The 27,937-nt window shown below is 41.4% G+C and overlaps 1 long non-coding RNA gene across 1 annotated transcript in view; it reads left to right on the forward strand.

The window, feature by feature from the left end:
- The window catches only part of LOC135983588 (uncharacterized), a 36,634-nt gene extending 10,867 nt beyond the window's left edge, over nt 1–25,767 (forward strand). Inside the window, exons 2-4 of the long non-coding RNA XR_010601290.1 lie at nt 15,510–15,604; nt 16,115–16,167; nt 24,920–25,767. This is a non-coding gene — a long non-coding RNA (uncharacterized LOC135983588). The remainder of the gene's footprint in view (nt 1–15,509; nt 15,605–16,114; nt 16,168–24,919) is intronic.
- The last annotated feature ends 2,170 nt before the right edge of the window (nt 25,768–27,937 follow it).

Here is a 27,937-nt window from a genome sequence, read left to right on the forward strand (position 1 = left end):
CTGGGGATTACAGTGGACGAGAAGCTGGATATGAGTCAGCTGTGTGCCCTTGTTGCCAAGAAGGCCAACGGCATATTGGGCTGCATTAATAGGAGCATTGCCAGAAAATTGAGGGAAGTGATTATTCCCCTCTATTCGGCACTGGTGAGGCCACACCTGGAGTTTGCATCCAGTTTTGGTCCCTCCCACTACAGAAGGGATGTGGACAAATTGGATAGAGTCCAGCAGAGGGCAACAAAAATGATTAGGGGGCTGGGGCACATGACTTACGAGGAGAGGCTGAGGGAACTGAGGTTATTTAGTCTGCAGAAGAGAAGAGTGGGGGGGGGGGGATTTGATAGCAGCTGTCAACTACCTGAAGGGAGGTTCCAAAGAGCATGGGGCTCGGCTGTTCTCAGTGGTGGCAGATGACAGAACAAGAAACAGTGGTCTCCAATTGCAGTGGGGGAGGTCTAGTTTGGATATTAGGAAACATTATTTCACTAGGAGGGTGGTGAAGCACTGGAATGGGTTACTTAGGGAGGTGGTGGAATCTCCATCCTTAGAGGCTTTTAAGGCCCGGCTTGACAAAGCTCTGGCTGGGATGATTTAGTTGGTGTTGGTCCTGCTTTGAGCAGGGGGTTGGACTAGTTGACCTCCTAAAGTCTCTTCCAACCTTGATATTCTATGATTCTGGGGGTTGAAGAGCCCCAGGAGGAGCAGAGGCAAGGCAGAGGGGGTAGAATTGCTGAGGGACACATATATGTGATGCGACTTTCATTTCTGTAGAAAATGATAGGACCCCCCCACCTCCCTTCCTCCGACCATTTGAAGCTCTGTACAGCACAGCTGTCCTTTCCCAGTTTCTCTCCTGGCCCTTTGCCAGAGCTCCCCTCTAATGCCTTTCTTCGTCACCCATATCCTCCCCCAGCCAGGCTAAATGCTAACATGGGCCTGGCCCACCTTACAGGTGCAACCAGGTGCACTAATTGCTCTCTCTTCCAATTCACCCTATCACTTCCAGTGTGGGGCACACATCTAGGGTTACCATCTTTGAAATGCAAAAAAATGGGCACACACCCCCACAAGGCTTACTCATCGCAACCCCAAACACAAGGCTACTCCACAAACCATCCCCTTTCAATGGCCATATATAGTATCTAGAGAGATACCACTTATAGATAAGATTGATAACATTGCACATCTCCTCACTCACACGTGACTCAAACCCTCTTTCTCACATGCGCGGTGTGCTTGCGTGTTGGTGGGCAGACAGCTGCTGTATTTTCAACAGTTTTGATCTATTATCGCTTAAAACTGTGGAAGTGGGAACACTGCAGCATCTTTAGCTGGACACACAAACTTTTAACATGAGATATCTCAGTGTATTGTGATAATACAAATTTTTAGACCCACATAAAAAAAAACCCGGCAGATTAAATTATTTTTCTGGCAACTGGCAAATTCTTTATAAAAAAAAAAAAAACAGCCAGGCCAGTCAAATACCAGCCAGGTGGCAAACTATATATTCACCACAGCAACAATACTGTAACTGATTCCAACGCAGACAGTTGTAAATTACATACACATGAACAGCTGCTGGGCATAATCTGGCACAAAGTATTTTTCTAAATTAACAAGAAGTTCGCTCAAAATAGGAAAGTTCTCCTACTCCTTGATAAAATCTGGGGTGAAATGAGCAGGAAGAATGTCTTTATGGAAACAGTTAGCAAGGTAACTTTAGGAAATTCCTTTAGACCGTACCCACCCTCTTTTCAACAACAGTTATCTTGAGCTTTAGAAGCCTGATTCTGCTCCCATTAATGTCAAAGGATAAACTGCCATTGACTTCACTAGGAGAAGCATCAGGGCTTAGTTTGACAAGAGGGAAGGCTGGTACAACTGAACATAAAAAGTATTCCTTAACAGAGGGAGGCAAAGCTATAAAACCAAGTTCAGATGTCCAATTTGGGTAATTGGGTATTTATTGTTCCTAAATTAAAGCATCAGGGACCAGAATAAAAGCTTATATTTGAACATTTTACAGTAATTCATACATAAATAGTAAAGTCAGTGATATAGCTCTCTGAAGTCACACAGAAACAAGACAAATATTTGTACTGTGTGCCACCTTAAGGGGTTAAAATAGCATAACATAGCATACATATATTAACACCAAAGGTCACAGGGGTAATATGCTCATTCCTTAATCATCACTGCATTTTATGGGCCTTCTGTCGTCTTTTGCTTGTGTGACACTCTGCAGTCAGAAAGGCCAAAGTAAATAAAGGTCAAGATAGATGTCAGCCCAAGCAATTACCATAGAGAGAACGTGGACATGACCCTGAGATTAGAAATGGTGACCTGTCACAGTAACAGGGGAAAACCTGCTGTGTTGCTTTGCTATCAAATACAAACTAGAGTTGCAGCCTTAAAATGTACTATAATTTATTTGCACTTTAATCTTTTCCACCCCTATTTTGGGGGCTTGCTCTCTTATCTCCCCTCTTAGACCATAAATAGATAGCTCAGAGGAGAGAAAATAGGCATCGAGTTTAAAGGCTCCACATATCCTGAAAAGAAAGATCTTAGAGAATTAGAGTAATATCACGTTTTTTTAGATATAGGGACTGAAAATAACACAGTAAAAAAAAATTTTAATAAATTCATTATTCTACAGTCAGTGGGCTACATTTGCCCTTTGGTGAGTTCTTAGATCCCCTACTGAAGTCAATAAGAGTATCACATCAGATACCATAAAGGTGCTCAGGTGCCATGAGGCTGGGCATGTTATAAGAACTTGAATAGAATAGAATCTGAGGGTTAAATTTGGCCCATAAATTTAATACCTTTCACACTGGATGTCTAGTGTGAAAGGTGTCTGCCAGCAGAATCTCTCAGGAAACAGGTAGGAAAGCTACAGGAGGAGGTGGCTAGACTAAGGAGCATCCATGCACATGAGAAATTCATTGAGAGTATTCATATGGAGATGTCCAAGGCTGAGGAAGCTATTCAGCTAGAGAGGACTGCTGTCACCTCCCGAGGGGAGGACGATATGGCTCTGTCACAGGAAGGACATTAGCTGCTTGTTACTTCTGGCAGCAGGCAGTGGTCCACCCCTACTCCCAACCCACCCACCATAATGATGAAGAACCATTATGCTGACCTGGTAACGAGCGATGAGAAATCACCCCCAAAGGTTGAGGAGAAGAAACAATGTACACCCAAGGCTGGGAGGATCACAGTCATCACTCCCAGGAGGAAATGTTGGGTAGTGGTGGTTGGTTATTCTCTTCTGAGGGGGACAGAGGCACCCACGTGTCAGCCTGACATGGCACCCTAGAAAGTATGCTACCTGCCAGGGTACCTTATTCAAAACATTATGGAGGGACTGTTGAGGATCATCCAGCCCTCTCACTACTACCCCATGCTATTCATCCATGTGGGCACTAATGACTGCAAGGTATGACCCTGAGCAGATCAGAAGTGACTACAGGGCTTTGGGAGTAAGGGTGAAGGAGCTGCTTCAATCCTTCTGGTCAAAGGTAGGGGTCCAGGCAGAGAAAGATTAATCCTGGAGGTGAATGCCTGGCTGTGAGGATGGTGTCGTCAGGAGAACTTCAGCTTCCTTGACCATGAGATGTTGTTTCAGCAAGAAAAACTGCTAAGCAGAGATGGAATCCACCTATCAAGGAAGGGGAAGAGCATATTTGGATACAGACCGGCTAACTTGGTGAGGTGGGCTTTAAATTAGGTTCTATGGGGGCAGGAGAAAAAGCCTACAGGTAAGTCAAAAACATGAAGACCTGGGAGCAGGGTTGGAATCTGAGGGGAGCATATACTGTTATAGCAAGGATAAGGGAGAGACAAGAGGGAACATAGGAGGAAATTAAATCCGTATCTTAGATGTCTGTATACTAATGCAAGAAGTATGGGGAATAAGCAGGAAGAACTAGAAATGCTAGTTAATAAACACAACTATGACATAGTTGGCATCACAGAGACTTGGTGGGATAATACACATGACTGGAATATTGGTATAGAGGGGTACAGCTTGCTCAGGAAGGACAGGCAGGGAAAAAGGGGAAGAGGTGTTGCCTTATATATCAAAAATTTATGCACTTGGACTGAGATTAAGATGAAAATAGGAGACAGACTTGTTCAAAATATCTGGGTAAGGATAAAAGGGGTAAAAAACAAGGATGGTGTCAGGGTAGGGATCTACTACAGACCACCTAACAAGGAAGAAGAGGTTGATGAGGCTTTTTATAAACAACTAACAAAATCATCCAAAGCACAGGACTTGGTGGTGATGGGAGACATCAACTACCCAGATATCTGTTGGGAAAATAACACAGCTGGGCACAGCTTATCCAACAAATTCTTGGAATGTATTGGAGACATTTTTTTATTACAGAAGGTGGAGAAAGCTACTAGGGAAGAGACTGTTCTAGATTTGATTTTGACAAATAGGGAGGAACTGGTTGAGAATTTGAAAGTGGCAAGCAGCTTGGATGAAAATGATCATGAAATGGTAGAGTTCATGCTTCTAAGGCAGGGGTCGGCAACCTTTCAGAAGTGGTGTGCCGAGTCTTCATTTATTCACTCTAATTTAAGGTTTCGGGTGCCAGTAATATATTGTAACGTTTTTAGAAGGTCTCTTTCTAGAAGTCTATAATATATCACTAAACTATTGTTGTATGTAAAGTAAATAAGGTTTTTAAAATGTTTAAGAAGCTTCATTTAAAATTAAATTAAAATGCAGAGCCCCCTGGACCGGTGGCCAGGACCCAGGCAGTGTGAATGCCACTGAAAATCAGCTCGGCACGCATGCCATAGGTTGCCTACCCCTGTTCTAAGGAATGGTAGGAGGGAAAACACAATAAAGATAATGGATTTCAAGAAGGCAGACTTTAGCAAACTCAGGGAATTGGTAGATAAGATTCCATGGGAAGCCAGTCTAAGGGAAAAAACAGTTCAAAGAGACGTTATTAAGGGCAAAGGAGCAAACCATCCCACTGTGTAGGAAAGATAGGAAGTATGACAAGAGACCACCTTGGCTTAACCAGGAGATCTTCAATGATCTGAAACTCAAAGAGCCCTACAAAAAGAGGAAAGTAGGTCAAATTACAAAGAATGAATATAAACAAATAACACAAGTATGTAGGGATAAAAATAGAAAGGTCAAGGCACAAAATGAGATTAAACTAGCTAGAGACATAAAAGGTAACAAGAAAACAGTCTATAAATACATTAGAAGCAAGAGGAAGACCAAGGACAGGGTAGGCCTGTTGCTCAATGGGGGGGGGGGGTAACAATAACAGAAAATGTGGAAATGACAAAAGTGCTAAATTACTTTTTGTTTCAGTTTTCACCAAGAAGCGTAGTAGCAATTGGACATCTAATTTAATGAATGCTATGAAAGTCAGGTAGTATCAGAGACTAAAATTGGGAAAGAAGTTTAAAAATTACTTAGACACGTAAGACGTCTTCAAGTCACCAGGGTCTGATGAAATACATTCTAGAATACTCAAGGAGCTGACTGAGGAGATATCTGACCCATTAGCAATTGTTTTCAAAAAGTCATGGAAGATGGGAGAGAAAAGGGCAAATTTTGTGCCAATATATAAAAAGGGAAATAAGGAAACCTGAGGAATTACAGACCAGTCAACTTAACTACAGTAACCAGAAAGATAACGGAGCAAATAATTAAGCAATCAATTTGCAAACACTTAGAAGATAATGTGATAAATAGCAGTCAGCATGGATTTGTCAAGAACAACTCCTGTCAAATCAACCTAATAGCTTTCTTTGACAGAGTAACAAGCCCTTTGGATGAGGGGAAGTGGTAGATGTGGTATATCTCAGGGGTTGGCAACGTTCGGCACACGGCTCGCCAGGGTAAGCACCCTGGCGGGCCGGGCCAGTTTTATTTACTTGCTGACGCGGCAGGTTCGGCCGATCGCGGCCCCCACTGGCCGCGGTTCGCCGTCCCGGGCCAATGGGGGCGGCGAGAAGCCGCGGCCAGCACATCGCTCACCCGTGCCACTTCTCGCTGCCACCATTGGCCCGGGACGGCGAACTGCGGCCAATGGGGGCCGCGATCGGCCGAACCTGCTGCGTCAGCAGGTAAATAAATCTGGCCCGGCCCGCCAGGGTGCTTACCCTGGCGAGCCGCGTGCTGAACGTTGCCAACCCCTGGTATATCTTGACTTTAGTGAGGCTTTTGATACTGTCTCGCATGACTTTCTCATAAACAAACTAGGGAAATACAATCTAGGTGGGTCCATAACTGGTTAGAAAACTGTAAACAACTGATAACCACTCTCTGGGAACAGTCATGCTGGAAGGGCATATCACGTGGGGTCCCATAGGGATCAGTTCTGGATCCAGTTCTGTTCAATATCTTCATCAGTGATTTAGATAATGGCATAGAGAGTACACTTATAAAGTTTGCAGATGCTACCAAGCTGGAAGGGGTTGCAAGTGCATTGGAGGGTAGGATTAAAATTCAAAATGATCTGGACAAACTGGAGAAATGGTCTGAAGTAAATAGGATGAAATTCAATAAGGACAAATGCGAAGTACTCCACTTAGGAAGAAACAAGCAGTTGCACACATACAAAATTGGGAAATGACTACCTAAGGAGTACTTCAGAAAGGGATCTGGGGCTCACAGTGGATCACAAGCTAAATATGAGTCAACAGTGTAACAATGTTGCAAAAAAAGCAAACATCATTCTGGGATGTATTAGCAGGAGTGTTGTAAGTAAGACACGAGAAGTAATTCTTCCACTCTACTCCATGCTGACTAGGCCTTAACTAGAGTATTGTGTCCAGTTCTGGGTGCCACATTTCAGGAAAGATGTGGACAAATTGGAGAAAGTCCAGAGAAGAGCAACAAAAATGATTAAAGGTCTAGCAAATATGACCTATGAGAGAAGATTGGAAAAAATTGGTTTGTTTAGTCTGGAGAAGCGAAGACTGAGAAGGGACATAACAGTTTTCAAGTACAAGGAAGAGGGAGAAAAATTGTTCTCTTTAGCCTCTGAGGATGGGACTAGAAGCAATGGGCTTAAATTGCAGCAAGCGGGGTTTAGGTCTGACATTTTAGAAAAACCTTCCTAACGATCAGGGTAGTTAAACACTGGAATAAATTGCCTAGGGAGGTTGTGGAATCTCCATCATTGGAGATTTTTAAGATCAGGTTAGACAAACACCTATCAGGGATGGTCTAGATAATACAGTACTTAGTTTTGCTCTGAATGTAGGGGACGGACAGGACTAGAAGACCTCTCAAGGTCCCTTCCAGGCCTATAATTCTATGAATCTCTAAATGCACCCATCCCAGATTAATTGTCTGTACAGTCTTAGAACGTAGAAAATGTTAAGTATTTATTTTAATTGTGAGAAATGAAAAGGGAAATTTAAAACATGCTTAATATTTTTGTTCACAATTTGTTTCAATTTCAGCGCACTTAATTTTTTTTTAAAAGTGTCTGAAATGAGTTAACTACACCAATCTTTGGAATAAATCCTTTTCATGGGTGAATATTCTTTAATACTTCCTCACTGTGAGTGACCGTATTTGAGTTGCTGTGGAGAAAAAGAAGCCACTCCACAAAGGAATCTGTCCAGTTTTTCAGCTGAAAGGATGGTGGTAGGCATGTTGAGACTCAGAAGTGGGGTGTTAGAAGTGGGTGGAACAGTGGCTAATCAAAACTCTAGGTGGGATGCAGTGAACCCTTAGGAAAGAATGAGAATTTTTTATTTCATTCATTGATTATTTCATTTAGCAATAGAAAGGGGCGTATTCTCAAAGGGACATCAACAAGGCCTCTAAATTTCTGAGATCAACCTTTGTGTGTCCAAAAACAAAGATTTGAAAATTTGATATGAAAAATGTATTCATAATTTTAAAGCTGTTTTTAAATATAACCCAGATCATATGTAGAGTAAAACCAAAATGGTGATCTCAAATGAAAGAGGAGATGTTCTTAACTAAGACAAAAGTTTTCATTTCTTCTCCATTTGGCAAATTAAAAATTTATGAATATTGCTGCTTTTTCCATTCAATGTGGCACAGAAATTTATGGCTTTTTAACTATTTTTATAATAATTACACACACAGTTCTTCTCCATTGCCTCCACTTAATGCTACAGCACTCCTTTCTTTTCTCTTAACGCCTAAGAAAGTTCCTTTGTCTTCCTTATGCACCTTTCAGTAAAATCAGAGACTGTGTTCTCAGCATGGCAGACATTTTATTCACAGAATTCCCAGACCTTGAAAAAAATATACTAATGTTCACTTGGATTGATAAATCTGATTTCCTAACTGCTGACAAAGGTATGAATGAATAAGATTAGATCTGCTACCTGCCTGGGCATGACAAGTTTGTGGCCTTTCTGAAAGGTGTGGTCCAATTAAAGAAATCATATTTGCTGAAAAACAAATGTCTGGAATTCAGATAGCTGGGAGTGGTATTATTAATAAATTTAATCTGTGGCAGTCTAATCTGACTCACAGAGAGTTTGTAACTACTTGTGGTGAGCTTTCATTCATCTGCCCTATTCATGAATGTCTATGTGCTAGGGCTGAGCAAACACAAGGAAAACCCAACTACTGTAATTAAAATGCATTTTTCCAAACCTCAGACTTGGGAGTATAAATTTTAAAAGGGACAAAGAGCTCTTAGGTCAAATTATTGTAGATTGTGTTCTTTTGGCCCCGTCCTCCTCACCCTTACACTGTGGCAAACCTGGAGTAACTCTATTAAAGTCAATGCAGTTATACTGGTGTAAAACAAGTGTATGTGAAAAGAGAATTAGGCCCTTTGTCTTTTGCCTGTCAAATTTCATCCATGAATCTATGATGCTGTATGAATAATGGGGCAAATACTGCTGTCCTTGCTCAGGCAAAATGCCTACAGAATGCAAGAGAAAAGGCACATAACTCTCCTTAATTATGTCCTGGAGTTTTTCTCTAGCATCTGTTTAATGTCCTGAGAAGATCTCCTTTTCATGTATCTGACCAGGACTTAGGAACAGCCAATGTAGAGACAGCCCTCTGTACCTATATCTTAATACTGCCCACTTGTGCATATGTTTTACAAATATACTCTTGAATTGCATAATCACCTGCTGTTTAGCCAGAGGACCCCTGTACTCATTCAATATGCCGCTTGGATGGCGGATAGCAAATGTGTGCCTGTGCTGTATTTTTGGCCAAATTCTCTTCACAGTTACTATACCATACCATGTAAATCAGTCTAATGCAGAACACATCTGAGTCTTCATTGGATGAGCTGGATAGTTTGGAGAGAATGAAATAGGGTTTCAGAAGGTATGTTGCAAAGGTCATCTTTTTCCCAGGCATCTGAAAATGGGGATTTGTGGTGGGTTATTTTGGATTGCTGCACTTACAATGTATTAAGTTTGGTCAAGAGCACCTAGTGCTTATGGCTAGGAACCTTTTTAGTACACGCCTTCCGCCTCCTGACGTGCCCGGACCCAATGGCGAGGAGCATCGTGCAGGAGGCCTTATAGGGCGTGGTCAGGAAACGCATCGCCAGGGCCCCCTCCGAGCAGGATGTTGCCACTTAACTCAGCGGCTCCCTGGAGGCTGAGCTCAGGAGAGAGGGGGGAGACCTGTCCTCTCTGGTCCCGCAACTCCTTGAGACACCTGGATAAGAGGATCGGCTGCTGCTGGAAGTGGTGTGAGGAGCGCCAGGAGCTGGGAATACTGGTGCCACGCGTAAAGACCCCAGACCATACCATCGTCACCCCGACCGCCAGAGCTATGCTGGAAAGGTCCCTGAAAGACGCCATCTGCTGCCACTATGCCGAGAACCTCAAGTGGAAGCCGGACCAGGGCAAGGTGTTCAGCAAGTGGGATGCCAGCAATCACTTCCTCACCGGGGGCAGCTTCACCAGGTTCGCCGATTGGCGGTTCGTCCACAGGGCCCGACTCAACTGCGTTCCCCTCAACGGAGCCATCCGCCATGACAACTGGGACAAGCACTGCAGGAAGTGCGGCTACGCAAATGAGACCCTGCCCCACGTCCTGTGTGGATGCAAACAGCACTCCGGAGCCTGGCGGCACTGCACAACACCATCTACAACTGGCTGGTGAAAGCCATCCCTGGGGAAGATCACCCTCGACTTGGCCATCCCCAGGACAGACAGCAGACTGCGACCCGACATCGTTGTGATGGATGCAGAAAAGAAGAAAGTCCTCATCGTAGACGTCACGGTGCCTTTTGAAAACCGGCCACCGGCCCTCCATGAGGCCTGAGCACGAAAGGTGTCAAAGTACACTCCGCTGGCCGAGACCCTGAGAGTCCAGGGCTTCGAGGTCCAGATACATGCCCTGATCGTGGGAGCCCTGGGATCGTGGGACCCCCACAACGAGCCGGTTCTGAGAGTGTGCGGAGTCAGTAGATGCTATGCCCGGCTCATGAGATAGCTCATGGTGTGTGACACCATCAGGTGGTCCAGAGACATTTATACGGAACACATCACAGGACACCGTCAATACCACACTGAGTAACTGAGACCGCCGACCAGGGAAATAACCCACTTCCTTCCCTGACGGACCAAGGGACGCACCCCACCCATGTACTTATCCGCTACACCGATACTGACTTGGACTCCTTATACATTCCATGGGTGGCGTACCCGAGCCCACTTATCCACTGATACTTTAAAAATCCTTGCACCCTAATCTGAGTCTATGCAGGTTATGCAATATGTATGTATCTTTTAATCCTTGCAATGATACCTGTAACCCCCCATAACCGAAGCCTGACCCCAGATGTACAGTACCTTCTCTCTTAACTCGTGTATATTTCATTTTAAACATTCACTTTAATTTTTTTATAAATGTGAATAAATATTCAGAACATTCAATATGATTGGATAATTTGCAGTGAATGAAGCAAATTGAACAGTGAAGGCAAAAATATTTATTACACACTGCCTCACTCACTGCTCAACACCCAGCCTGTGCTGTGAATGAAACAATAGTCCTGTAGAAAAAGAAGTATGAGACCATGTAAGTAAGACTGCCTCAAAACACACGACAAGGCTGCAGTTAGGGCACAGGTAACCTTAGTTTGGACATTTCTAACTTTTGAGTGCTTCATTTTGAAACCTTAATGTTCTTGTAAAGCATGGGGGTGGGAGTGGTTATGGACTTGTATATGCAAGTGATAGTACTTAGAAGCTTTCTGTAAGATTCTACTAGTTTGCGAGAGATTCCTTATACTTACTATTTTTTCCAGTGATATTCCATATAATGTTATGTGATCAGGTAATTAAAGACTGTATCATAATGCATACACAGCAGGAGGCCAAATTAAAGGGCACGGGCAACCTGAATTCTGGCATTTCCTAGCTTTTGAGTGCTTTTGTGTGTATGATACAGTACAAAATAAAAGGATAAATTCCTCCTATGAACTTTTAAACTATTAAGAACCAGGCTTCAAATCCACATTTCGGCCTTTTCCACAGATAAACCTGCTCAAGTCCTCCACAGTCTGTGGGTTTAGCTGCCATTTTGGGATGGTAACTCACCCAACTGTCTACAGTAGGTGCTGATATAATCAACAGAGGAAGAGAGAGAAAACTGAGCACGCTAATCTTGGATTCAATTGTTCTTAGGATGATTCAGAACAACTGATCCCTTGCAAACAATGCTGCTTTTCAAATTAAATCTGTAAAGCAACACAGACTAAGATGCAGTGACAATTATCAGGAGGAAAGAAATAGGAGAGTAATAAATATTCATATACTTTTAACAGGCAAGTCATGCTGTGATAACGTACAAGAATCCTTTGTTTCTTAACACAAACACATTATTAGTTTAAGGAGGCATACCTGAAAAGACAGTCATCGGTGTGACGAGTCAGTTCTCAAACGTGCCTTCCTGATAACCAGTGCCATTCTATGTGTTTATACTACGGTCTGTAGCACAGTTGCCCTTCAGTCCCCGATTGGAACCACTAGATGCTAATATAAATTAGATTTATGGAATCATAACTAGATGCAAATTATAGCAAATCCATGCAATTAAGATAAAAATTGTTTTAAAATCTCTGGATGTATAGAGTATCAGGTGTGACATTGCCTTCTGATTAGTATCTATAACCCCCACCCCATGTTTAAGATTGTGCAAAATTTGCTTCTTTATTTGTTGCCTTTTATTTAGTGTCTTTTAATTATACACATTACACTCAGAATAAACAAATCTATACATACAGCTGAAAAAAGGCTGGCCCTGGCCCAAAGTAGCTGAGGTCAGTTTGACTATAGGCTTTATTCTTAAGCATGATGCGCCAATCCTGTTATATGCTCTGTGATTGATGTTTTCTCTGAACTATTTGCTTGTCTTTGAAAAGGAAATGAAATACAAAAATCAAATCCTAATTAATGTGAAAATCTGCTTTTTCTTTGAGTTTTTTCCCCTCATTTAATTAAGAGGAACTTTCTTTTTTTTAATCCACCCACTTGAGCACTCCACCGTCATGCTGAATATACATACTATATTGGTAGGTTGAGCCATATTATATAATGCTATATTTCCGGGACTCTATATTTCCTTTTGACTGATGTGGGTCCATCTGTATAGGTCTGATTTTTCTCTGTATCATCTTTTCTCGCTCTGTCTCTCTGAACTTCTCTATTAACCACATATAGATGTATATTTCAGCCTCATTATTGCAAGCTTGAACAGCTCTACCTAAAACATGACTAAGACAAATTTCTGTGTAGCATAGCTCATCCTCTGGTAGATTTCTCAATGAAACTGCATTGTAATCAGTAGATTAGAAGAGCTACAGTTGATGGAAAGAGCACTAGGAAAGATAAACCTCTGTAGTACATACAGGAATGGGGCTTTCCTCCAATTTCTTGTAAAAGGACAAGACCATGTGGGTAGTGCAAATTGAGGGAGACTATGCCCCTTTTGCTTGGGCTAGTCAAGGATGTGCTATTGCTTCATCATTCGATATGGTGCCCCACAGGGAACTGGTTGACTTACAGTTACCCTGTGAGTTTAGTTTGAAACAGAAGTATGTCAATGCCCACTGCAGAATATGTTCAATTAGTGAGTGGCAGGTTAGTGCGCTGTATATTCACACCCCAGCTTGCTGCACGCTAACCAGCGTTTAGACAACGCCTTAGATAAAATGTGGATAGCACTTAACAATAGGGGCAGTATTACCTCAGAGGTATTGTAAAGATGAATTAGTTCATGAATTTTAATTCTTTGTTAGCAGAGCCCAGGCTGTGACCCTGGTCCAGGAAGTAAACTTGCAACCCCAGGCTCCACAGAGGCCTCAGAATCATCTGGCACCAAGTGGGAGAAGGTAGACACAGATTCAGTCCATCTAATGGGCAGTCGATGTTTTCCCAGGCAAAGTCAACTAATTGTTCTGCCACCACATAGCAGAGCCTCCTATGGTTTTTCTGCACAATCATCAGGAAATTATGTAGTAGCATAAGTGTGTGTAACTAATTTATTGCCATTCTGCTTACGTTACCAAACTATTATATGGATACTCTTCCACTAAAAAATCTATGCAGATAATTTTACAAAACTGCCTTTCAATGCAGAGGAGATGCAGAAATGTGACAGTGCTTGCCAGATGCAGGAGTGTCCCTTGTTAGCCCTGAATAAAATGACATGATCTTGGAAAGTTGGCTATTTTCTTTGTAAGTTTCCTGTCTGTCATTGTGAGCAGCCTGGTTCCTGAACTAGTGAAATGTGTTTGCAGTTTTTGAAGCTCCCCTTATTTGGTCCAGTTTCACCAGTAATCAAACACGAGGGTCAAGTCTGGTTCTACACCAATTAGAAAACAATGTTGTCTTAGGCTACGTCTTCACTGGGGGGGGGGGATCGAATTAAGATATGCAAATTCAGCTACGCGAATAGCGTAGCTGAATTCGACGTATCTGAGCCAACTTACCCTGCTGTGAGGACGGCGGCAAATTGACCGCCGCGGCTCCCCCATCGACGGCGCTTACTCCTACCTGCGCTGGTGGACTACAAGCATCGATTCGGGGATCGATTGTCGCGTCCCGACGAGACGCAATAATTCGATTCCCCAAGAGATCGATTTCTACCCGCCGATTCAGGTGGGTAGTGAAGACGTAGCCTTAAAGTGTATATAATACTTGCCATGGGGGTCAGAGTTCTAAACAAGCAAGCTGAAAAAGCCAAAACCCCAACAGCTAAGGAATACAATTAGAAGAATTCAAGATGAAGGCAGAAATCACTATAGTGGAGCAACACCACTCCCTTCCAACTTGTCATAAAGATTCCAGAACCGTTGGTGTCTTTGGCATTCACATTCATCCATGTTAAAAAATCATTTAGCACATTAAATATTAGAACTTAGTTCTTCTCTCTAACTTTCTCTCATTTTCAGAGCCATGGGGCCTGACTTAACCTCAAACCTATGTAAATCAGGATAAATCTGTCAACATCAGCTGAGTTACAATGTAAAACTGTAAGTTTAATGAGAGAGAGAAGGTGGATCAACTTTTATTGGATCAACTTCTGTTGGTAAGACACAAGCTTTCAAGCTTACATCAGCTTATGGAGGCTGAGTTCTCCAACAGAAGTTCATCCAATAAAAAATATTACCTCACCCACCTTGTCTCTCTAATACCGTGGGACTGACACGCCTACACCAACACTGCATATCATTTAAATAAAAATCAGGCCAATAGCGTTAACAGCAATTTCTAAACATTTTTAATGAAACTTTATCTAAAAACACAATTTGCCAGCAGAACTTATAAAATGAGGTCAGGTTGCAAGAGATGCTCATTGGAAATGATTGAGCAAAATCTTGCCCTTGCCCTATGCAACCCCAATTAACTCACTGTGGCAGTATGGCTGTGAAGGGGGAATGTAGCCTTACCATGTATAAGACCCATTCCTAAATAATACTCCATTTAATGAGCATTTTTGAATACATTAAAGTTACTATTTATCTTACTGCATTGGCCACCTAGTGCTCAGACTCTCTAAACAAATATAGCCAGTTTGCCAGATTCCCTATTCTGTGGCTGGACTTTCACTTAATGCACATACAGTGTGCTCACCGTATGGTTAGCATGCACCATGTCAATGTGTGAGTTAAAGGTAAATCTTCTAGCCAAGAGAATACTGGCCTTTTCCTAACTGGAAATCATTCAGTCCTCCCACACCAGTAAAACTGATTCACCATGAAATGAGGAGTTCAGTTATTCCCAGATTTTAGCAAATAATTCAAGGGAAATCATTTACTCAGCAAATTCAGCCTCTTTTCCTAATGTAGAATGTCTCTATGCAGAGTACAATTTTTCCAGATTATTTAATTACTCAGAACTACTCTGCAATAAAAAAAAATTGGTGTGTGTGTCTTTTGGGTGGGTGGAGATAGTTTACTGTTCAGAATGTTTTTGCTACAAGAATCTGATATTAGGTATTCAGAATCCACGCTGTCGGTTTTGGTCCTATAAATTACATGGTATTGTTTCAGTTCCCAGATTGGACGGATGTGATCCATAATGAACAGGAGGAATTGAAGAAGTCACTGGGGCTCTGAATATCACAGAGAAGTGGCAGATCAACAAGGTTAGTGAATCTTGGAAAATGTTCTTTTCTGAGCTCACAGCGTTCTCCTTCAGTATAGTCCTAGGACATCCCATAAAGTCTATCATATCTCCATTTATTTACTCTCACCATTCACAACCAAATGACACACACTAACCAGATTTTAGTTCAATTACTACTAATTATTATTCTTTTAGACAAGAATTTGTCTTTACAGATTTTTAAAGTTGCCGTTCATAATGAAATGCATAGCAGCCATGGAAATCTGCACTGCAGAGTATTCCGTCTGCACTTTGGAGCAGGAGGAAGGCATGAGGTTTTGTTTCTCTCTTAATGATGACTGTCAGATAAAATAAAATAGCTGTATTAAAGGATGTTCTTACATTGGCTGGGGTGGGTGAAATCTGTCAGAGTAAACTGCCCAGATTGTAATGAAATTCTGATTAAATAAAAAACTTTTAATAAACTAATTATTATTCCAAAATTAGCATGAGACTAATGACACTCTTTCCTTCTTGCTTTCTCTTGCAGCTGAAACCTGAATATTTTTACTCATGAGCAAAAGTGCTTTTACTTGAAAATTGGTGAGTGTGGCATAAAATTGTATGGACTGTTTTTAAATACAATTCTCTGAGTTATTGTAGACTAGACTTGAAATAGTCTGCTTCCCAAATGGCAGAAAGCTAACTGAGAGCTAATAGCAGCACACCTCAGGTAAAGAGGCAATTTAGCAAGCTTGGAAGCTGTTTTTCTTAAGATGAAATCCAACAGTAGCAACTACAGTTGTCTTGTTCCAAAATGCATAGTTTTGTCTAAATGCAAAGACCATCTGCTGATTAAGATGGTTTCCTTGATCCTCAGGGTGTCAGTGTACAGTAAATAAACATATAGCATAATAGCTTCAGCAATTCAAGATCCATATTGGCTTAGGCTTCTGCTGCTAATAGTACCAAATTGTGCCCAATTATGTGGTACTTTTGTAATGCAGATCAGAATACTTTTGAATTTCAGTTTTCTGGCTTCTGGCTAGGTGGGAACTGTGACACAAAGATGACAGGAAGGCCCTTCATGCAGTATGCCATCAATTAGAACACTACTAGTGAAATTCACAAATAATATTTTAGTTTCAGTGGATTCTGAAGCATGTTATGCAGCTTGTTGAACTATTCAGTGTTAACTTGTGTGTGTGTGGGGGGGGGGGTGTTCTTTTTTTATCCCATCAGACAATAGAACACTGTTAAAAGAGATTTAGTAGATTGAAGACAGGACTATAGCTGATGTCAAATGTCAATGGAAGTTCCATGCTGAGATTCATGGTAGTATATGGCCTTAAATATTTTTAATGGCTCATTCTACTAACAACAATCCTCTTTATTGGAAGCTCTACAATGATACCATTGACCTTGGCACCCTTATAAGCCCTCATAACGCACGGTTCAACTTGCAGTCAATTATATCCCAGTAGAATCTTCAATAGCAGAGAATGTTGCAAAAACAGTTCCTGTTAATGACTGTCTGATAAATATTTAAAAAGAAAAGATAGGAAATTCACATAAACTGTCAAGATGAGCACACGCTGCTAGTCAGAAATCCTAGGCACAATGGCATTTATTTTCTCTACAATTACCAGATAAATCTGGTTGATTCTACTCAACATTTTACAGCCAAGAAAATCTATGGAGAGATGTTTGCATTATCCCAGTTGTATAATATGTCTATGAATAGTCCCTTTCCCCATTAATCATATAATAGCTAACCAAACCTCATGAAACCGATGACTGAAATAGATTTGTTAGAGAATCAACACACAAGCTTTTTAAAAATGTACTGCAGTAGATTCTTCCTTTAATCTCTTTAATAAATGCAAATGAGCAACTGAGCAAATCGGAAGAAATAATCTTAGGGCAGGTCTACACAACAGCTGGAATTGATGCTCTGAGATCAATCCAATGAGCGGTCGATTTAGCGGGGTTAGTAAAGACCCTCCAAATCGACTGCAGATCTCTCTCCAGTCGACCCCTATACTCTACCCCCGATGAGAAGAGTAAGGTAAGTAGACCCTGCAGTAACTTGACCTAAGGTACATCAACTCCAGCTATGTTATTCAAGTAGCTGGAGTTGCGTAGCATAGGTTGACTTATCACAGTAGTGTAGACATAGCCTTAGAGATGGAAGACCACATCTAAAGTTTGAGGGATGTGTTAAAAACATGCAGAGAAATGATTTCATTGTCTCCACACAAAGGAAAAGCTAAATCCAACAGGCATATCTCAGAATGTTAAAGGTGAATGAGGAAAAGATGGATTTTGACCTTCAGAAATGGACCTTGCTACCATCATCTATGACCTTTTTTACCTTGAAACCTGCAATGTGCTCTACATAGGGTACATCTTAAATCTATACAGAAACTCAAGCTGGTGCAGAATGCAGCAGTCTGCTTGTTAAGCAGCACCTCTCAGTGGCGTATGTTACCATTGTCTGAGATCTGTGCTGTCTGCCCATTAATTTCTGGATTTCTGTGTGGAGCTTAAACTGTTGGTTTTGATCTCTAGAGCTCTAAGAGACTTGGGACCTGCCTATTGGAGTGACCATGTCTCTCTGTGTGTCATACTGATGCTGTTGCAATCCGCATTGATCCTTGAGCTTGATTCCATCCTTGTTATAAAAGGCTGCTGGGAGTTTTAAAAAGTACATTGGCCCAGTATGTGCAGTGAAGCTGTGCAAATGTCTGGGATCATAGTTCACAGGGGCTCACATAAACCTTTGTCCTGTGTTTTGCTTTGTGTCTGTTGGAACCTTTTAGATCAAACAGAATCTTTACATTTGTGACTCAGTTCAAATTAACCCATAATCTCAGTGAAACTCACTCAGACACTGAGGTTTCTTGATTTGGCATCCAAAACCATACAGTTTGATATGGGTTCCAGCCCAAAACATAAATAGGCATAAGCTCGCTTGAACCTTCGTCAAAGTTAACTCGAAACTTGGCCTAGGTTCACAAAACTGTATTAATAGTTTAAATAACCTGGCCTGAGTTTTGGTTTCATGATGTTTGTTTCACGCTGCTCTAATGTGCAGTAACCAATTTGAAACCATCTAGCTGCACAAGGGTGACCATATTTCTCAAAGGGAAAATGGACAACACGTGGGGCTAGCCCGAACCCTCCCCCCAACCCCAGCACTGGGCTGGCTTGAGATACTTGCCAAAGCGTGTCTTCCCCCCCCCGCACGGCCCAAACTCCCCTCCGCATGCGGCACTGGAGCTGGCATCACTGCTCGCCCAACCCTTGCCTAACCCCCCCCCCCCCATGTGAGTCTGGGGCTGGCATCACTGCTCTCCCCACCCCCCATGTTCTTTCGCACCCCACTTTTTTGACAAAAGTGGGCATTTGTCCTATTTGCTCTTGCCAAGAAAGTCAGGACGGCCAGGACAGGGCTTAAGAAATGGACTGTCCCAGCCAAATCTGGGCTATGTAAATGCATGTTTTCCGTGTCCTCCCTGTTCCACACCTTCCAGCTATACGTTACACCCATTTGTTTAATCTTGTCAGTTTGCTCTTTACATGGCAGAGATGATCTTTTACTCTGTGTTTGTAAAGCGCCTAGCACAATGGGGCCCTAATCTCAATTGGAAGCTTGTCTAGATGCTGCTGCACTGTAAATAAGTAGCTTTTTTTTTTTTTTAAATTTTGAAAAGTGGCTGGTGTATGTGCAGAGTAGCAGCTTTTCACAGGTAAATATATTCTGACATTTTTTCAAACTAAAATAGTTTATTAAGAATTAATGATGTTCCAGGCTGCAGTGATTTTGAGTTTTATTAGCCCCAAAAAGTATCTTCAGACAGCAACGTTCTGGGAATTTTACTTTTATCCACCTTACCCACAAGCTAATGCAGGGGTTCTCAAGCTGGGGGTTGTGACCCCTCAGAGGGTCGCGAGGTTATTAGGTGGGGGGGGTCACGAGCTGTCAGCCTCCACCCGCACACCCTGCTACCCTGCAGCATTTATAATAGTTTAAATATAAAAAATGTGTTTTTAATTTAATTTATAAGGGGGCCACATTCAAAGGCTTGCTGTGTGAAAGGGGTCACCAGTACAAAAGTTTGAGAACCACCGATATGTTTTTCATGTTTTAGGACCTGAGCTGTCCAGGGCCAGCTCCAGGGTTTTTGCCGCCCCAAGCAGCCCCTTCCCCTTCTTCCCCCCCCCCCCCCCCCAAAAAAAAACTCACGATCTGCAGCACTTCGGTGGGAGGTCCTTCGCTCCGAGCAGGAGTGAGGGACCCGCTGCCGAAGAGCCGGACGTGCCGCCTCTCTCCGGTGTGGCCGCCCCAAGCATCTGCTTGGTAAGCTGGTGCCTGGAGCCGGCCCTGGAGCTGTCAGTGCAATATATTTGGAATTTGCATTGAAATCAGTGGTACTGATTCTTGAATGTAAATGGGAATTCCATTAATAGAGGGACTTTTATGATCAGGCTCTTAATGTTGAATATAAAATATGCTTCCAGGCTGAGATTTTCTTGCTATTTTTAAGGCCCAGGTAAATGTTTGTCAAGTTACAGCCCATGGGAAAAAAATTAACTAAAACAGTGCTAGTTATCTTATTAGCAATATATACCCTAGAGTCTGTTTGTATGTTTGTTTTTTTATTTTGAGACTATGTAAAGCTTCAGGATTTAGATCTAGTAATTAGACACGGTGTAGATGATATTTTGCATTATGTATGCATGCTCTTTAAAAAGTTTAAATGAAAAAAATAGCAGACAGCTTGCTCATTTTCAGATCTGTTGGCAAGATTAATTCTTACTATACCTGCACAGGAGTTTGATTAAAATGTCTTAATTAAACTGACCGATAATGAAAGAAAAACATTGGTGTGTGATTGTGCATGTGTGTTTGAGAATATTATGGTTCATTACAAATCCAAAATTTATTCTTTTCCAAGCAACACTGAAAAAGATAGTAATAATGCATCAGTTAGGTAGATAATCCATCCTAAATAAGTAATGGACTGAGTACCTTCAGGCTATGCTTATGTTGTGATTCCTGTAGGAAGGAAGGTAAGAGCCACGTTAAAAGCCAGCATTATAATAATTGTACTTAATTAACCAAACACAGTGTTTTCCTCCTTGCAAGACTTGGACAAAAATCCCTTTCAAGTTTCTGGAAAGATACCTATTCTTTTATAGTTATTCTAAATCCCAGCTCTGTGTGTGTGCATGCGCATGCCTGTGCAGGACATGCATATAAACCTGCTTGTGTGTAATGGGACTGACTCTATTATATGTTAGGCCCTGATCCTTCAACGATTTATGCACATGCTTAATTTTATGCTTATGAAAATCCCCATGTGTGTGTTTTGACATATCCGATCCTTAGTGTCCACTGAAAGTGAAGAAGGGCAGGCAGTAAATTAGTGCCAACTTGCACCACAAAAACACATACAAATAAGAGAAACACAAGAGCTTTTTTGTTGCTAATTACATGCATTTTTAAAATTCACTGTATTTTGATTACATTAATCCATCTTTGAAAGATGGTCCTATGTGAGGGTAAGCTTACATTTACAAAACACTGGAAAGAATGACCACTTCAGTTGTAGCTGACAGCTTTACTGCTGTGATTATTGAAAAGATGTCATCTATGAGTATAACATGACGAAATCGAATCACTATACACACACATACATAATATGTATGTATATAATATAAATAAAGTAATGTGGAGGGAACACAAAATAAGGGGGAGATAGTGATGTACCTTGAAAGTATAAATTAGTGTTTTCTTTTTGTATTTAGCAAGAATGTTACTGTAAAACACAAATATGTGATCATTTCCATGTTCCTCTTGATTAATTCTATTAATTTACTTCTTCCCTTCTGGAATGAGGCATTCTGTGTATGTTGTGCATGATTTTGCATATCCTGGAAAATATATCTATCTCCATCTCTATCTCTTTTATTTATACATCCATAATTCATGATGGTGTATATGATGTGTATCATATTTGTTTATATATAATATAAAAGAGATTACATCAACTGCTGCTATGAAGTTTGTGTTGTAAATGTTTATACATTGATACACCTTTTTGTTCTCCAAAACTTAGTCAACAGCTCCATCTTCAGACATCACTCAATATGCTAAAAAATCCCACTATACAATCTGTCAGGAGCTTTCAAAGAGCTGTTTGGGGTTTGCCATTCCACAGTCCCATTTTTTACTATATTCAACCATGTCCTACATGTACTAACTTAAACAATCCCAAATAAAACCTTTTAAAATGGAGTTAAGATGATAGCATATATCAGTAATTTACAGTTAAATACAATAAAGGAATATAGCAGTTATTCCAAAAACAAGTATTTATTTATAAACCCGGGGAATTCAGAGTTAAGATTAACCTTTAAAGAAATTCTGATATGTCAAGGTTCAGAAATGCACACTGAATATACTTAAGCAACTTTACTCCACTCTGTAGAGATGCTGTGAAATAATTAGACAATTTTAATTGGTGATTGTGGCCCCAGATTAGACCAAATGGAATTTTAGAAAAGCATTAGATTTTTTTTTTCTTTGTTTTCCCTCATGGTGGTGCTACATGATAGAGTTAAGGTGCCTGGTCCTGCAAAGGCAGTGAGACTACTCACAAGTTTAAAATTAACGTGTTTGCAGGATCAGCGTCCAAGTCAGCGTACTGTCTTCAGCATTAGTGCAGATACAGAGGGCCCAATCCTGCAAACATTTCCTCACATGAGTAGTTCTTGCACATGGAAGGAGTCACATTGGAGCCTGATGGTGAAATTCTGACCTCTCTGACTTCAGTGGAGCCAGGATTTCATCCTGAGAGGACCAGACAATGTAAGGTCCTGTAGGTAATACATTGTATAAGAAGGAAAAAATCATACTGGTAGTGGAGTATGCTTAGTTTATGGATTCAGTCATGGGATACTGGAAGAGAAGATATAAGATGAGGTTACACTCGCTATCAAAATCAGACTGAAACTACATTACAACCATTATAATGACATTGTGTTGGCATGTATGCAGACCCCCAATGCTCAAATCAATCAATTTACAAAATCCAAGTAAAAAAAGAAAGGGGCGGGGGCCTGAGAAAAAGAAAAAAGTCAAAGCTCACACAGTATGTGTAAGATTAAAGTATTTGACTCAGGAAGTTGTATAAAATGCTAGTTGCCATCTGAGAGTGTCTGGCCCAAGTAACTATGTCAGCAATGACCACCTGAATTACTATACTGTGGGCATAAAGGGCAAGGTGTTACATGCAGGCAGCAGTGTAAATGTTGGATGTTTTTCTAAAAGATACGCTGTAGGAATTATTTTGGGGACATTCAGTCCTTGGTCCAGATTAGTGAAAAGAATGTCTCCCAGTTTATAAAAATCGTGGAACTCTTCGAGACAGATTTGCATGTGCTAGATCACTGACAGCTTGATCCTGCTTCCATTGGCAGGGGTAGGATCCAGCCCCTAGCCATTTTGTAATGTTGGAACCAGATTATAATTTTGCCACTTTAGAAGTGAAAAATATTTTAACCAATTAAAGCCATAGGTGATCATAAATAATCTCCTGCCTTCCCAGAGTTTGATTCTCGCTTCAGCAGCTTGTGATTCCAAACATCTCAGGTATTTAGTCTCAAAACAGCAATATCATATTAAACAAACTAAAATGCTGTACCACAGCCCTCCCAGGATTCCTGGACTGCTTAAGTGGAAACTCATAATCAGAACAAAGTGTCACCTAGATTAACATTTTATAAATTAACTGGCCTTTTTAAAGAATGGATTTTCTTTTTAACTTTTAAATATAATTGTAAAATGAACAACAAATCAATGATTCAGACACAAGGATGGACAAGTTGAATGAATTCACACCAAAAAATGATAAAAGACAAAAACACCATATCACTCATGGGTGAACACTTCACAAAAGGATCATTCCATATCTGATCTCTCAGTCCCCATCCCCAAAGGAAACCTGCACAACACCTTCAAAAGATGACACAGGGAGCTTAAATTCATAACTTTGCTAGACACTACAAATCGTGGATTCAATAAAGACACTGGATTTATGGCTCATTACAACAATCTGTAACCCACTAACTTTCCTTTGTCTTACGACTGCAGAAGTGTTAACTGCCCACTTCACTTAAAATGGTCTCTTACAACACATGTTAATTCCTTATGCTAAACAATCTGTTCCACCTTGTATTTAACTGACACACTCTTAGGCCTGGTCTACACTAATAAATTAGGTCAGTATAATTTTGTCATTCAGGGGTGTGAAAAATCGACACCTCTGAATGATGCAGTTAAACCGACCTAGCCCCCAGCATAGACAGCATTCAGTCAATGGGAGAATGAGTCTGTCGACCTAGCTGCCGCCTCTCAGGGAGGTGGATTGCCTGTGCCGATGGGAGAACCCCCTCCTGTTGGTGTAGGAAGCATCTCCGCTGAAGCACTACAGCCGCGCACCTGCAGCCAGCACTACTGCAACATTTTAAGTGTAGGCAAGCCCTGAGTACCTCCCCAAACCTCAAGAATAGCTGTGTGTAAGCTTGAAAGCATGTCTCTTTCACTAACAGAAGTTGGTCCAATAAAAACTTTTACCTCACCTACTTTGTCTCCCTAGTATCCTGGGACCAACATGGATACAACAACCCAAGAAATAAAATTCAACCTAATATGCTATTGCAATTCTTCTTCCAAAGAGAAGGTCAGGTGTGATATTTTAAGTGGTAATTTTTTTACTAACTGGTTGCAAAATTTAGTCCATATAAGCTCACTACACTAAGTGAATAGGAAATTTTTTTGTTTGATTATATATATTCATTCATCTGTATGTATTGATTTGCCAGAAGCTGGGAGTGGACAACAGGGGATGGATCACTTGATGATTGCTTGTTCTTTTCATTCCCTCTGAAGCACCTGGCATTGGCCACTGTCAGAAGACTGGATACTGGGCTAGATGGACCATTGGTCTGACCTAGTTGGCCACTCTTATGTTCCATTGGACATTAGTTGTCCCATAACTCTCTCTCTGTCCAATGATAAAACTGCAGTAGGATTTAGCACTCTTGTTTAAATGCATGTATAATACCCTCTAACCTGCAATCAACCCACTTCAGAGGCCCTTATATTTTTTAATCGGGTTTATTCCCTCATGTGATCCAGCTCACTTTAAGCCTTTATTAATTTATTATTTAGAAGGCTTTCTATAGTAATTACCACCATAGTATCTTAGCATGCCACACACATTAATGAATTTATCTATGCATGCCTGCTGTGTGACAGGTAATTATTACTATTGCCATTTTACAGATGACTAACTGAGGCACAGAGAGATGAAGGGCCTACTTCTGCAAAAATCATGTAAGCTGAAATCACTGAGAGGATGGGCCTGATTAAGAAAAGTGCTTAAACACTGAAGCTCTGATTCAGTGGAACTACTCACATACATCATGAGCTTAAATTGCTTTGCTGGATTGGGGCCAGAGAGCTCAGCACCTGGCAGAATCAAGCCCTAATGGACTTGCTCAAGCCTGACAGACCTGGGGATGGAACCTGTTCCTCTGTGTCCCCGACAAATCCCTTATGGTACATCCAAGGAAGAACCTTGCATTTCAGTACAGAGTATGCATTGGAAAAGGAGCCATTTTACGTAGTTGAGAAAGTCAGGGCCATCCAAGAAACTGTGCTTATCCACAAAACCATTCTTCTTTTGGTCCTGTCCCAGGCAAGCTCATCTAGAACGAGAAAAACTACAGTAGCTGGATTCCACCTCTTTCCATAGAAACATAAACATAGCTGAAGTATAAAAAGTCTGGTTGTGCTGCCTTTTAGTTGTAAACACTCAATTCTCTGCTTTTAACTTAGAATTAAGTTACATTTAAAACAAAACTGAAAATCAATAAGTAATGTAACATGTGGTGTGGTTTTTTATTAAGTGGGCATTTTGTTTTTATACCTTGCCCTGCAATAAAGTAGGAACAGCTGGAAGCCTCTGCTCCAGGGAGAGTGAGTGAATTAAATCAACAAATTTTGTTTGTTTATTCGTTTGTTCCCAAAGCACTCGTATGAAAAATATTTTATTAATAAATGTTTGTCATCTCTGAATAGAAATAATATTTTATTGGCAGAAACAATAGCAAGGTAAAGTAATTTTCTATCCCTGCCAAATTATGACTTACATTCAGACAGTTTCATTAAGTTTCAGTCCTGATTCTGCAAATACCCACCTGAGTAACTCAGTGGAATTGTTAATGTATATAGAGTTACTCACATTTGTAAGTCTTTGCAGGATTGGGACCTTATTCAGTTCTGCATGTGAACATGATGCTATTGTTGAAAAAAATAAAGCTAAGCTTCTAAAAATGTATCCCTATGATCCACAAAGTCTCCTCCTGAGACTATGCAAAGCAGTTGTAAAGGATCACAAATTTTATATAGTAGGTCTACATAAGAGAAGAGACTGAACTTGAAAATATACATTCATGGTTGCAGAGAGACATTTAAGCAATTGAGGGAAATATAAATTGACTGTTGATATTTTTAGTCATTTCAAATAAGCCCAGATCTGATAAGGGCCCCAGTCCGGTTGCTGTTGAATTCAATGCAAACCCATTAGAATTACTAAGGAATTAAGATGACAGAAGGTGCTGATGGTAACGCTCTACAAATACTAACATAAAAATTAAAAGGGCAAAAAGTTTAGGTCATTTCACAAATACAAAGGTTCTCATTCAGCAAGGTACTTAAGCACATGACTAGTGACAATAAACTTCAATGGAACTACTCCTATGCTTAAGGTTTAGGCACATATTTAAAAAAATTACTTATCTGGTGCCAACAACAGTATATGACCACAAAAAGCAAAACTGATCTTGGTGGCAGACAACAAGGTAAATTACTCCTTATGCAAAAGTTCCTTTGGAACATAACAGGGATGAAACCAACAGTGTTGTATAGAAATTTTATAGGAATATATACATAAGCGGGGTCTGAACAAATTCTTTCCTGACAGCTAGCTGGGAGTGGGAGAGACTTCCGGAGCAAACTGATTTACATGAACACACCTACTCTGCTTAGCTATCCAGCCAATAGAGCAGGCCGGCTCAAAATAATCAACTTTGGCTGGAGTAGGGTTACAAGTCACTTTGGTGCTGAGTGCAGGGTGCTATGGCGGATGTTTTTGGCATTGTTGTCTGGGTGCAGGGAGGCAGGGCTGTGCTTGACCTGTCCCACATGAGGGGATCACCCACAGCTAAAAGGATCTCGTTAAGCCAGGGGCTCGAATGCCGGAGCCCTATGAAAGTAAGGAGGGTGGGGACAGATGTCCTAGCCAGGAGGTGTGGACCCTCCCCCAAGGGTCCTTCCTGGACTGGTTTAACCTTAGGAGGCTTCATTAGGAGCCTCTTTGTTATTTTAAATGCTTAATCAGAGCTGAAATCATAGGACTGTGTTTCTGCCCTGCCTGCTAAGAGCTAAAAATAATTGAGAGCTGAAATCTCTTGAGATGGGGCAATGTTTCTGCCCAGCCTGAAAAGAGCTGAAACTTACTAAGAGAGTGATGTGCAGAGATCACAGCAGAGAGGCAGGTGGCAGCAAAAGGTGACTGACAGTCGGCTGGCGAACGAGTGGCTGGTGAGGCAGGGAGGCATAGCGAGCAGCCAGCAGGGTGGCTAGCGGAGAGGCATGGCAAGTGGCCAGCAAGGCGGTTGGCGAAGACGGCCAGAGCAGAGCCTTGCAGAGAGGAGCAGTGAGCGAGTGCCCAAGCAGTGGAGCAAGTAAGGTGCTTCTTTACCTCCCGCCCCCAGGGTGGGAGGTGAATTCTGCAAATGCACCTCTGAACTCTGTAACTGCATTGACCAAGGACAGCAACTGTGAGTGGAGTGCAGAGAAGGGTCAGGCACGTGAAAGGGACCTTTGGGTTGCTGGACTTAAGAACCTGAAGGGAAAAGGGAACTGCCCAACTTACTTGGGGGTGAGTCTTTTGCTCATGGTTTATGTTTATGAACTCTGTTTGTGGTGTTTTCTCAAATTAACGCCAAGTTACTTCCTTCCTTTTATTTAAAGTTTCTTTTCTACACTCAGACTCTGTGCTTGCGAGTGGGGAAGTATTGTCTCTCAGAGGTGCCCAGGGGTGGTTTGTAACTTTCCAGGTTACTGGGTGGAGGAGCAAGGCAGTTCTGTGTTGTATTGATGGAAAGGAACCCCTAGATACTGAACCCAGCCCTGGTTGCTGCTGGCTTCACTTGGCAGAAGGGTTACATTTAGAAGTGACTCTAAAAACTTATAGTGAAAGCCTGACCCCATAGAAATAAATGGCAAAACTCCCTT

This window comes from Chrysemys picta, chromosome 5, assembly GCF_011386835.1.
Source record: "Chrysemys picta bellii isolate R12L10 chromosome 5, ASM1138683v2, whole genome shotgun sequence".
NCBI lineage: Eukaryota > Metazoa > Chordata > Testudines > Emydidae > Chrysemys > Chrysemys picta.